Here is a 12,806-nt window from a genome sequence, read left to right on the forward strand (position 1 = left end):
CGAAATACATCTTTGCATCGATATTTATCAAACTACCCCTCAAACCTAGTTCATTCCAGTTATATATAGAAAACCGCAGCAGTCCAATGTTTCATGACTATGCTTTTCTTCTTAATTCCTTCTAAGACTTGGGACACGTTATCCTGGCTATGCCTTATAAAACAAACTAACATGGTATTTTTAGACGTTCAGGGTTTTACTTAGTAAAAAGATACTCAAGATTTCAAATCCCATGATCTAAGTAGAAAACACTGCCCTTTTTCCTGTGACTCAGAGGCTAAGGATTGCTCTCGTATCCAGCACCACACCAGCCTATAAACACCTCTGCTTTCAGACAACCTACCAACACTCACAAAGAGCTGTTCTCCCTCCTTTGACACTAAACATATAGCTGCCCTCCTTGTCAAACCTATTACATTCATCTGACATCAGTTTATTATCTCAGCAACTCAGTTTCTCCCGCCAGCAAGCCTGTTTACTCATGGTACAAGGCTGTGGCAACAAGAGGGGTGGAGGAAGCTGAGAAAAGCCTTCGGTAAGCAGTGACTGGGGTGGAGATGCACAGCACACCCAGCAATCCCATCCCTCGCCACCAAGTTTACTCCATAAAAGAAGTGACGGTAGTGAAACAAGTTACAGAGAAAGGAGAATGAACTGGAAACTCGGGCCAAAGGGTACTTCCAGGTGTGGATGATTTAGTAAGCAACCGGTCATTGCTGTTCTACAAGCAGGCTAGTGGCTCTGCTTCCAGACTTCTGGAATCAAAATAGCATTGTGTGGTCAAGCGAGCAGTCACTCTTTTCCCCTATTCCCAATGTTAGAAGGGATGGTTTTCGTTGGAATTGTGGTGTGAGGGAAAGAGTTACATATTCCCTTTTCCTGCTGCGATTTTTTTTGGGGGGTGGATAGAAAGGAAATGCAATTGGGAAAAGGAAGGGTTAAAATGATAAAGAGTTGATTCCTATAGTTGAGAGATGGACCACAAAAAGGAAATGCCTAGAGCAACTGTCTATAGACCATGAAATGCATACGGTCCCAGGTTCAATCTCTGACTTCTCCAGGTAGGGTTGTATACCAGGCTGGCTAGACCCTGTCTAGTAGGCGATGAGCCTGGGAGACATTCCACACCAATACTATTGATATGGTTTTTTAAAAAATGGCTCCAGTTTGGTTCACTTTGCGTGGAGGGTGCTTGGGACCTGATGGAAAAAGCAGCTAAATAAGTCGGTCATCTCAACTGAGATGATGTTGCCAGTCAAATGCACTGGGTACAGCTTTCTACAATCTATTCAAGTCTTGCACTAATCAAACTAGAAGAAGAGTTATGTACCAAAAAATAATAATCCTATCAGGATGGACCACACACCAAGGATAGGAAATGAGGAATGACAGCTCTGCTATCTGCTATGAAGCTTTCGTCCAAAAGGGTCTAAAAACCTTTTTCCGTGTAAACGACTAGGTTTCCGCCCTAAAAAATATGTCAAAAATTAGGGGGTGTCTTATATTCGGATACATCTCCCCCCATCTTCTTAAATCTGAGTCCCCCAAAATAGTGGGGTCTTATAGACAGAAAATACAGTATTTCTGCTGAATCACTCATGCTGCCAGCCAGATTCCAGGGGTCTGACTTCCCTGCTTTTCCTTCAATACCCCTGGTTCCCATTTCTCTGGACACCTTCCTGCTGAAGTAGAGGTCCCAGCTGGTTGCAGTGGTTCATTTTAAAGACTCTACTTCAGTTCCTACTTCCCCTGGAACTTTGCTAGCTGAAGCAAAAATCCTTATTCCAGCCACCAAGAAACCATTTGGTGGGTTGTCTCATGCTTGCTGTCTTTACAGTTTTCCTGCCTGACCCAGGAATTCCAGCATGCCTCAGTTTCACTTCTTCGGGATTCCACATGAGGGCTGGGGAGAGAATACAATATGTTGCTGCCTGTCCTACATTCTGGAGAAATGAGGCATGCTTGGCCCTAACACTCATTCAAGGCTTCATAGCCTTGAATTATCATTTGAACTGGGCCAATGTATAGTCAAGAGGACTTGTTTTACTTCGTACCACAATGACTTCATTTCCTTGTGTTCCGAAGCACCATCCGTTTCTAGCATCTGCTTAACTTAAACCACAAAAGGAACAAAATGGAAAGGGAAAGCTGTAGGAAGCTTAATTGCCCAGGTCTTTTAAAATAGCAAGCAAGTAGTTTGCAAACTTTCCATTTATAGAAAACATTTTCCACACAGACCCCTGCTTGACAGTCATGGAATGCCAAGTGTCACAGAGGATTCTGGGGCATTTTCTAGGGTGCACATTTACTTCGCATAATATACTTGCCAGTCATGTTTGAACTAACTTTCACACCATGTTTATTTGGAGTGTGCCCCAGGATTCAGTTAAAACAAAAGAAAAAGAAAAACTGTAGTCAACAGTACCACAGTGATAGGGAACATCCAACCCACAGACCTAGTTTGGATATAAGCAGTTCATTTTCTATCACAAATGCTTTTCTTAAATGCATCTTCAATGGTTTTTGAATCTCTAAAATATCCTATTATGATAGCTGTTACTAAAACAAAGGGTATATTCTGTGCTTTAAAAAGTGCAACCTATATAAATTATGTGAATCCAACAAATGCAGCTATTTCGTGACTGCTGGATATGGTAGGGTGAAAGACACACTCATCTCTGCAGACATTTGCAGAACTTCCCTGCAGTCTCACACTGGCTGAAAATCTCTGCTCAATACACATACACCTTCTGAGATATCACCAGAAATTGCCCAAACATCATGTGGTTTTTTTTATTTCAGTTTTGCTACAGACTTAAAAACTGGAAGCTTACCTTTCTAGGTTTCCAATGAAAAGCTAAAAATCCTAGGATAACTAGTACCAAATTCTGTACTTGTTCAATATAACTGTAGAATCGAGATATCCATGTTGCCTTAATTTGCTTTCCACGGGTGACACACCGCTGTTCCTCCCAGGCTGAATGGTCACAAAACCTGAAAAATAAGGAAAGGGATCTCCTGGTAATGCTCATCTGTTGAACTTCATGAAAATACTGTTAAAATATCACCTTTTTAGAATACCACTTACAAGCTAGTCTACGCCAAAAGGATCAAAAGGGTGCAATTTCAACACTTCTTTGTTGGTACTGGGAAGTGCTCCCTCGGGTTGATAAACATTTGATCCAATTAATGAATTTAAGAAGAAACAAAAAGTACTTTTGAAGCTGGCAAGCCATTCCTCAGTTTGACAAGGAATTCAACGATGTGATTACTTTTAAATCAAGAGCCCTTTCCAGCTCTTATAGTATTGCTTCTGGAAGTCAGTATCTGCAAACAACAAGGGGCTTCCTGTGACAGCCTTAAACACTTGCTGAAGTATTGTAGGAAATCCTTTCCACAGACATTTCCGGATGGGTTGCTCTGAGAAGGAAGTGAAATCTCTTGAGCACATGAGGGTCACGTTACATGCACCAATTTAAAAAATGAAAAATATGAGTATATCAAAGTCTACTCTCCCATTTCAGTGAAAGTTACAAAACGTATTTCTGAACTTTAGGAAACTGGGCACCTTTATTTTATATGTATGTACATAATACATGTGGAAATTGCAAAGTTCAAGGAACTGTCCAGATTACTTAACAGCCAAGCATCACATTACAGAAAGCAATTCATTTGTTGTCATGAATTTGCTTCCTCTCTTTGCCTTAAACCCAGCATACCCGGTGATTGTGTTAGGACTCCTGTACCCAACTTAAAGAAAATACAATTTTTTATTAAGCAAATATGCATGTGCTTTAAATGCCTTATGGAACATGGCCGAGGGAGTGGCCCGGTACCCATTACTGAACAAGTGTCTGGCATCCCTGCCCCATGTTTCAATCCTAAACCGAGTTCTCAGTCTTCAAAAAGTTAGATTCACAGAGAATCTGACTTGTCTTCAAAAGCAAAGCATGAAGAAGTCACTTCTCAGTTTCATCCCAGAACCCAGGTTTTGCAATTTGCCTTGGGTGTTTGCCTAGACTTTTGTTTGGGAGTGAAACCAACAAAGGGATTCTGCACACTTTGCCCGTGGACTATTCAATTTCAGTTCCTTGCTCTTGATAAATTAAGTGTTCTCTAACTTGTGTACTGGAGCATATATTATCCAGGCGCTTACTCCTGAAATTTAGCTGGAAGAGAGCAGCATGAATGTTATCCACCAACAACTCTGTGGTAAGTCCATTCCTTCTACATATATTCCCCATCCATTCTGAAGGGACTCGACATTGCAGGAGGCCTTTAAGCTAAATTACCCCACAAACACTGCATAAACCCTGACTGCACAATGATAAATGAAACAAACCTAAACCTAACCCATAACAGGCTTAGGGCAAAATTGCAAGCAAGGTAGGCAACAGTCGTGTGTAACAGAAGCCCAGAAAGGACAGCTCTGCAGCAAAGAACTGTAGGAAAGTGCGTCACTTAACTCTTGCCATATTGGTAACTCACCCAATTTGCTTTTACCACTGCATGATTCCAGACTCATGTCTGCAAAGTAAACCTGTGGTACAAGTATTTGGGGGGTGGGGTGTTCATGAAAAAGCAGCTGGCCTGCGAAGGGCTAAGGAACCTCCCTCACCTAACACTTCTCTCCTGCAAAACTACTCGATCACATTACCGGTAAGTGCTCTGCAACAGGAAGTGGGCTGCTGGGCTACCTTCATATGTGCATGCCATGTAAGGTGCCCCATGGTATGATTCTAACTGTGTGGAAAATTCCCTGATAGGGCATGGGGCAATGTTCCATGATCAGTCAACCTGGCAAGCTGAACGGATGACCAGTAGTCTGTTATATCAAGGGGAAATGGCCATTTTCAGGAGAGCAATGTGAATACGATTTCAAACACCATTTATTCAAATGAGTTTCCATTGTGCTTTAATATGCTGAACAGAAGCAATGAGCACCAGTGCAGACTACTTGATGCTTACTTAGCATTTAAAACCACACTTCAAGCATTCTTAGTGCTCCACACATATTATCTCAGTCTGATCGCCCTCTCTAAAAGTAGGGCAGCATTATTACCCCTTATATTGCAGAAGGGAGTTGGCTCCGGTTACAATTAACTCTCACTGAGTACCATTCCTTGCCTTTTTGCAAAGATTTTTATATATGTATTCTCTGGATACCTTAAAGTTTTACAGGGTAAATCATCTCCAGCTCTCCCTGAATATGCTGTTAAAAGTGCCAAAATGCACTTCGTAAAACATCAATGCCCTGATCAATAAATTAAATACCACATGCTGCCTTCACCCTGCCAAAGACAAGCTGCAAATATATCTGCAATGCTGCAGTGCAGATTTCCTTAAAAGTAAACGCTGTGGTTATTTACATTCCAAATACGGCACCTTGTGAAAAGTGGAGATAACCTAACTCTGAGAAAAAGGTTTCACACATATTTGGGGAAAGTTGTGTGCGTTCTGTTTTTAAAATGTATTTCCTTCTCTTTTGGACATAGGCATCCCCCACCCCACCAGACACATATGAACAGTATTTACCTGTTAATCTACTTTTCCCATTCAAATTCCTACCAGTACTTCTTCCCTTTTGTGTTAGTCCCCACTTTCTAAATTGCTGATTATACTGCGTTGACAGGGTATGCACACAGATAGCTGCGCTTGCACGTTGCTCCCCACCAACACCAACACACACACACACACCCAAAAATTGCCCAGACAGGAAGTGCTGAACTGCACACAATAAGGTAATTGCAAATTCTCAGCACATACTTTTGCAGTTTTCTGGATCTGTGCAGATTTGAGGGATCAAAATAATATACACCCATACATATAAAGCTACACTCTCTGGTTCAGGAGTGTGTTGGAAGTAGTTACAAGCATGGCCGGAAAAGAAACGAGTGCAGTTTTGCATTCTCAGCACATGCTTTTCAGATTGCTGCACAATATCTGTGGCAGAAATATTTAGTGTGGTTTGCTTGTGCAGTTTTCTGGTTTGGGGGACAAATCTGAGGGATCAGACGAAGTACATATTAAATAGTTACAGCATGGCTGGAAATGAAATGAAAACACCAAGGAAGTAATGGGCATGGAAAGGGGAGTAGCAGAAAGTGACAATTGATACAGTCACACCAAAACAGTCTGTGACCCCAAATTGAGAGGTTTGGAGCTCCACTTTCCCCCAACTTGTTGGATTATCCCCAGATCAAGTAAACCTGAATTTACAGGGGAGGGGAGCATATAGAGATTGCTGGAGTTTGCAGCTGATGTAATGTGGCCTAGGCTATGCATGACTAATGTAATGTGGACTAGGCTTTGGAAGTACGTGAAAACCTTCAAGGTCAACACAACCAACAGGGTGATCTATCCTCCTTCCCAGCTCTGAGTTGCAGTGGGAGGGGGACCCACTGCAACTCAGCTTTGGAGACATTTGGGAAACAGCTTGATAGCTCCACGATTCAGGGCAAAGTCTGGAGAAATCCCCACCTGCTCAACATTCTGGGGAAGCATAAGAGATGTACTTGCCAGGGCAACCATATCTATAGAACTCTGGGGCTATTAGCCTACAAATCACAGCCAAGGTGCTGCTTTGGTATATTCAGGGACGTCTTAGCCATTGAGGCTACTGGCACAAGGCGCCATGGCCTGAGGAGGGCGCCTGTGCCCTCCAGCCCCGTCGGCAGCGCCGCTCTCGCCCACCTCTTCTCAGGCTGCGGACGCGGGGATGCAGTTGGCGAGAACTCCCGTCGGCACTGCAGCCATGGTTCCCTGGACGGCAGCGCCGCGCCGCTGCTTCGGCCGAGCAGGCGGAGGCGGAGGTGGAGCACAGCTGGCAGTGTCCCCACCCATCCCTCCGCGCCCTCTGGCTGCCCACTGCGCCTGGCCCTGCCCAGCACAGAGCGAGGGGTGCTAGAGGGATCTTCACGCCAGGGCGCTGCATTTACTTAAGACGGCCCTGGGTATATTATACTGCTACTAGGAGTGAAAGCTGCAAGTCACAAAACAAAAAGCACAACTTAAGGCAATGAATGCACTTGGTAGCATAAAACAATGTGACTGCAAAAATGCACATCATGTCTCCATGACAGCTTCTGGCGCTGACACTGTGCCAATACAGAACAGCATATGTAAATTTCTCGTCAAGACAGGCAGTGCGTTTCCCAATCCTATTTATGCAAAAGCACGTCATACGGTGTGTAGTTGGGCTTACTCCCTAGTAACTGCAAATTCTTCTGAAGCCTAAGGCTTAGATACATTTCCCACAACATCTCTTTTTAAATCAAATTCCAAATTGCCAGCACCTTGTAGCCCTGATCCCTTTTCTGCCTGAATTTAATGTATTGCACAACCCAGACCACAAGACTTAGAATAAAAATAGAAGACCAAATTAAAGCACTCCCACTGCCAGGATTTCAGCAATATCACAAGTGTGGTTTTCATTAGTAATGCAACAATGTATCCCTCCCTCCCAACGCATTCTTGCTAGGGATTATTAGAGTAGAAAGGTTAATGCAGAACAAACATGCTAGGACATTTATCGGGGGAGTTTTCCCTAATAAAAAATGTTCAAGTCCTGCCATTTCCTTGATCCTTGATAGAATATTCTGATTAGTGCTATAGAAGACATAAGGCTACGTCATGGTTCAAAAGGAAACCATGGAAGGGAGGGGGATTTGTGTGAGAGAGGACAGTGCATGCAAGTCTACGGCACACTCCTATTCCCTTAAGTACAGTTAGAAGATTGGGAACATTTCATCTGCCCTAGGCCACACTACAGTAAGCACTTTCTTATCTAAACTAGGTTGTAGATGCTTTGTAGTGCTTCTGCAATTTTGCATAAAGTATATAATGAACTGTTGGATATTCAAACTCTAAACCAAGGATTGGGAACCTGTAGTCCTCAGGGATTATACAGTTGCCACCAACCCTGACCATTGACCATGCTGGCTGAAGCTGACAGGAGTCCAACAACATCTGGAGGGCGAGAGGTTCCCCCCACCATTGCTCAAAGCATTCACTCATTATTAATAACAAAAGACTGTCCCATTACAAGTAAGGGCTCTGGTAGACAGCAGGTCCAAGATGAGGTGTTCAAGACGAACAACTCCATGCACAGCTCAAGCTGAAGCAAATTTAGATTGTTGTTTCAGCAAACAAGTTATCTCAGACAGAGCCTTTAATAGAGGCTGCAACTCAGTCTGGGTAGTTAGCTCTATCACCACCAGTGGGAGCTGCTCCTCTGGTTAAAGGGGTCACAATCCCCCACTGCCACAAAGTTTCCCCACATTTGAGGAAACTGCAGGGGCCAGCACACCAAAGTGCAATGGATGAGCCTCACCCTGGGAAAACTTCCTTCATGAACAGTGAGCATGTTGAAGTTGTCCTATCTGTTTTGAATCCTATGACATGGGCAAGATAGTTTTGATGGAGCTTCTGAGACCAGAGTCCTCAAAGGCGGAGGGGTGGCAATGTGACCTCCTTGGGCCTGGAAGGTTTTGGCAGAATGCCTTCTGTGCTGGAGTTTCCGGCACAGTTCTTTCTGATTCTTCCTCCAGTTCCACAGTGGGACCCTGTGATCATGAGACAGTGACTATGCACTGCATTATCCAATATAGCTCCTGTCCTTCAGGGCTTTTAACACCAAATACTAGAGTGGATCTCTTGCATGCATGGAGAAAGTAGGAACTGAAAGAAAAATGGAGCTAACTTGGATTTATGTTCTATATTACCTCAGAGTAATCAGAATGAAAGATGAGTGAATGTTCAACAATGAACATTCCCAACCAACAAAATCCCATGCTTTAAAGAATGGTGCAACATCTATTCTGAGGTCTATCCAATAATCAGAGCACAACTGTGAAGAGATCTTTGTTAAGGACTTCTGTCCCCAAATACAGCACTAGGCTAAACCTTGTTTGCATCCCTATCACAGAGTTGTCTTTCTTATTCCATAGGGGCAGGCATCAATTTCTGGAGCTGCTAAGATCAAATCTATAAAAGTTCTAGAAGATCATGAGTCTCAGCCATGACCCCAATCAAAGATGTGAGCCACAGCATTTTCTAGTGACTTATTTTATCATGGACATATTTTTGGGGGCCATTTCATCTTTTCATTAGCAACAATGAATAGGTGCTGATTGAAGAAACAATGTTAAGCAAGCTTTGCAAAGTTTTATTTTGTTGCTTTGTTTACCAAATACAAAATAAACATGCTAGACTAGATCACTCTCCAGGGCAACAGAAAAATTTCCAATGCAAATAACCTTGATTTGCGTGGTTGTTTCCCCCCCCCCCCCAAAAAAAAAACACACACATCACTGATCCCAGTGCTGCCACAAACTGCTTCTCTGTGTGGGGGTAGGAAATGGCTGAGGGAGACTCCACAAGTAGCAGGAAGTGTCCATGCAGGAATAAGGATACCTGACTCATGTACTGGTTGCCTAGGTAACTATCTCTCATTCCTGGCTCCTCACTCTAGCCAATCAACTCTTTTTGAAGGCTGAGCCACAGCCTCATCAATGATCTGAGAGAAGTGCAGTGACCCTTACATGAGCAAGTTCTTGAAGCCACAAGAATGCTTGTGTGCATTGACTTGTAAAAAGTAGGAAATTTAAGGGGAAAAGGCATAGGGCCAAGCTCCATACTCTTGTCCCAGCTTCCAGAATTCTCACGTGCTGGCTTTCCCGTTAAATTCCTAACACAATCCACTGAATATTCTTAAGGTTATACTCTATTTTAAAAAGAAAATCACTGAGTTTTTATATTTTGCAAGTGTTCAAACACAAATTGCACACTTTATTCTTATACCTTCCTTCTAAAGATGAGAAATAGTGGCCTGCCAGTGTATTTATGTCTTGTGTGTTTATAGTGTAAACACCTTGTGTGTTTATATACTGGAGATGAGATTTGAACTAGGACACAGACGTTAATCTGCACCACCCCTTTGTTAAGAGGCATGAGGTGGGAAACCTCAGGTCTGGGGCCTCAATTCCTCCAGGTTGCCCTTGGGACAAGCTCCCTAATCCAGGGGTAGCGAACCTGGTGCCCTCCAGATGTCATTCAACTGCAACTACCATCACACCTGACCATTGGCCATGCTGGCTGATGGGAGTTGCAGTTCAAGAGCAACTGATACAACTGTCCTATCCTATAACCCTTCAATGGGTCGCACTTCTCACCAGTGCAGGCCTACACCTTCCTTGAGTGCTTTTGCCTGGTTGGAATGGGTCATGTCTCTTGGCTGCAGGTATGGAGAGGAGTGGGGTGCACACATACATGCACTTCCGACTGTTGCATAATGCAGCCTACTTTACAAAGGCAAGTGACTGCCATTATCTGGCCCACTTTTGCCTCTGTTTCCCTTGGAAGGTTCCCACAAGGGAATGTAGGCCTTGGGTTCCCCACCCCTGGCCTATGCAAACAAAAGTGGCCATTAGCATTCATCATGTCTGGAAACTAGACAAACCCCGGCCCAAGTGCCAAGCGTTCATTATCCCCCTGGCTTTAAAAGGTGCTCTGAAGTAGGCGAGACAAAGAATTGCTGAGGAAACAAAACCAACACAGTTACGTCTTCTGTGCAGCGACTGCACGCAAAGTAGCAAATCATGTTTTCTGCCTCATTAATACATTGGCATATTACTATAATAAATATCGCTTAAAATGTGATGCTTCAGTACTACCAATGGTGATCTCCGCACATCTCAAGAATCAGGATTTGATTTCTTTTGCATATGTGCAATTTTCACCAATTACTCCATACGGAAGTAGAAGCACTTGATTCTTGAACAAAAATGTGGGGCGTACTCCACTAGGGAGAAATAACGGTAAAAGAAAATAATCTTAAGGGAATTTATTTTGTGCGCTAAAATAAAATGTGGAGGGCGAACTGCTGCAAAATAAATTAAGATCAGCATTAGCAGCCAGAGCCCCTGGGAGGCTAAGGGAGAGATCTAACCTTTGGTTCTTCCCCATTGCTGCTGCCAGATTCCTCTAGAGAAGAGAGACAAGGGAAGCATCTAGCCAGGGGGAAAGACCACACTATATAAGTATATAAAGCATATGTCATTAAAGATAATAGCTTACTTTTAAATTTTAATATATAGTACTTAAAGTAAATATAAAAAGGACTATGTCAAGGTGACTTACAAATAGCCAGTGCTATTTTTCTAGAAAAAGAGGTGGAGGAACTCACCATGAAGACCTCCCTTGTTCTCTTAAAATGGCAATTGTGCCCACCTGAGAGGTGCCGGAACTGAGTTCTGACGAGTTCCAGCTGAAAAAAGCCCTGCAATAGCTGTGTTATATATCACATCAGACCATGTCCAACCAGCTCTTGCAATCTGCAGCAAGCTCTCCAGGGTCTCAGGCAGGCATTTCCCAGCTCTACCGGAAGACACCAGGGATTGAACCTGTGAGTTTCAGCATGCAGGGCTAATGCTCTCCCAGTGAACTACAGGCCTTCCTCAATACATCTAACCCAAACAACACAGTGAACAAAAACAAAGACCCACATGAAATAAATTGATATCAACTTACAACAGGATGCCAATGCTGGCTTAAACTAATCAAATTTAGGAGAGTTACCCCCCAATGTTTCCAGATGCTTGATAAATACAAAACAAGAGTGGCTTGTGTAAGATTTCCAAAAAGGAGGCTTCTCTAACACCTTCTTAAGCATAACACATGAACCAGCATGCAACACATGACTAGGGCTGCACACACAGGAGTGGTAAACTTCTGGAAGCATCTCTAGAGCTCATAGAGGCTGTTGGTCAGGAATCCCATGCCAGAGAGAGGGGCCTGAATACCAATAGCATACCAAGCCAACAAGACCCTATCAGTCACTGTGCACACAATCCTGGGATGGAAATTCTGACAGTGCTACCTGGCTTGTCAAAATGCCAAGACAATCAATATTTTGCCTCAATCTATACAGCGATCCTCTCTGGCCACTCTTGTACCTATGCTCTCTAGAATATGAAAAATTGCTTTTGCTCTCTACTTGAAATAAATCATGTGTCATTGCCCATCTAGGCAGAAATATACAAGCTAAATTTACACCAGATCAGGAAACTATAAGGACTTTCTTAACTGTTGTATAACTAGGAGACATTAGTAGAAATGTGTTTCTTCTTTGAGCTTTAAGATGAATGGCTCCACATCATTATTGTTCCATTACTTGATTTTCTCTGGGGGGGAACGGAAACCAGCACTTAAACGATTGGAGTTCTTAAAAGCGACATTCCTTGACAGAGGAAGTTTAGAAAGTTTTTTGTGTGCACTAACAACAGCTTACAATCAAATGACATGCTAGCCTACATTCTAATGGTCTTAGTAATTCTAGGTAATCCCAAAGTCAGAGAGAGAGCTAAGATTCCCACAGTTCTCTGCAAAGAGGGATTGATTTTTAAAATACTCTGGGAATTGTAACTTTTTGAGGAGAATAAGGGTCTCCTAACAACTCTCAGCACCCTTAACAACAGTCCTCAGGATTCTGAGCCATGACTGTTAAATTGGTATGATACTGTTTTAAATGCATAGGGCAGATGGGGCCTAAATCTCACTTATTATGACCCAAAATAGAAGAGAGAGATGCAGAGAACTTCTGGCACAGAGAACGAGGCGTTAATAAAACTACTACAGCGACTTAGCAATCAACAGATTTGTAGAAAGAAACACCAGATATCCCCAAACAGCCCATTTTTCCACTGAAGCGCAATTACGACTGGAGAAGATGCCAAAACAATTAAGAGCCCCAAACACACACAAGTGGACACACACACACTTGTGCCAACCACTCTTCAACTAGGGCA

The 12,806-nt window shown here is 43.1% G+C and overlaps 1 protein-coding gene and 1 pseudogene across 17 annotated transcripts in view; both read right to left on the reverse strand.

The window, feature by feature from the left end:
- INPP4A (inositol polyphosphate-4-phosphatase type I A) overlaps positions 1-12,806 on the reverse strand; it is a 94,616-nt gene that overhangs the window by 52,440 nt on the left and 29,370 nt on the right. For all 17 annotated transcript variants that reach the window (XM_033147547.1, XM_033147554.1, XM_033147552.1 and 14 more), the window contains exon 2: positions 2,835-2,994. The gene's annotated coding sequence lies outside the window, so the exon portion shown is untranslated. The remainder of the gene's footprint in view (positions 1-2,834; positions 2,995-12,806) is intronic.
- LOC117046143 lies at positions 8,241-8,375 on the reverse strand (annotated as a pseudogene).

Source organism: Lacerta agilis, chromosome 4, assembly GCF_009819535.1.
Source record: "Lacerta agilis isolate rLacAgi1 chromosome 4, rLacAgi1.pri, whole genome shotgun sequence".
Classification (NCBI taxonomy): domain Eukaryota; kingdom Metazoa; phylum Chordata; class Lepidosauria; order Squamata; family Lacertidae; genus Lacerta; species Lacerta agilis.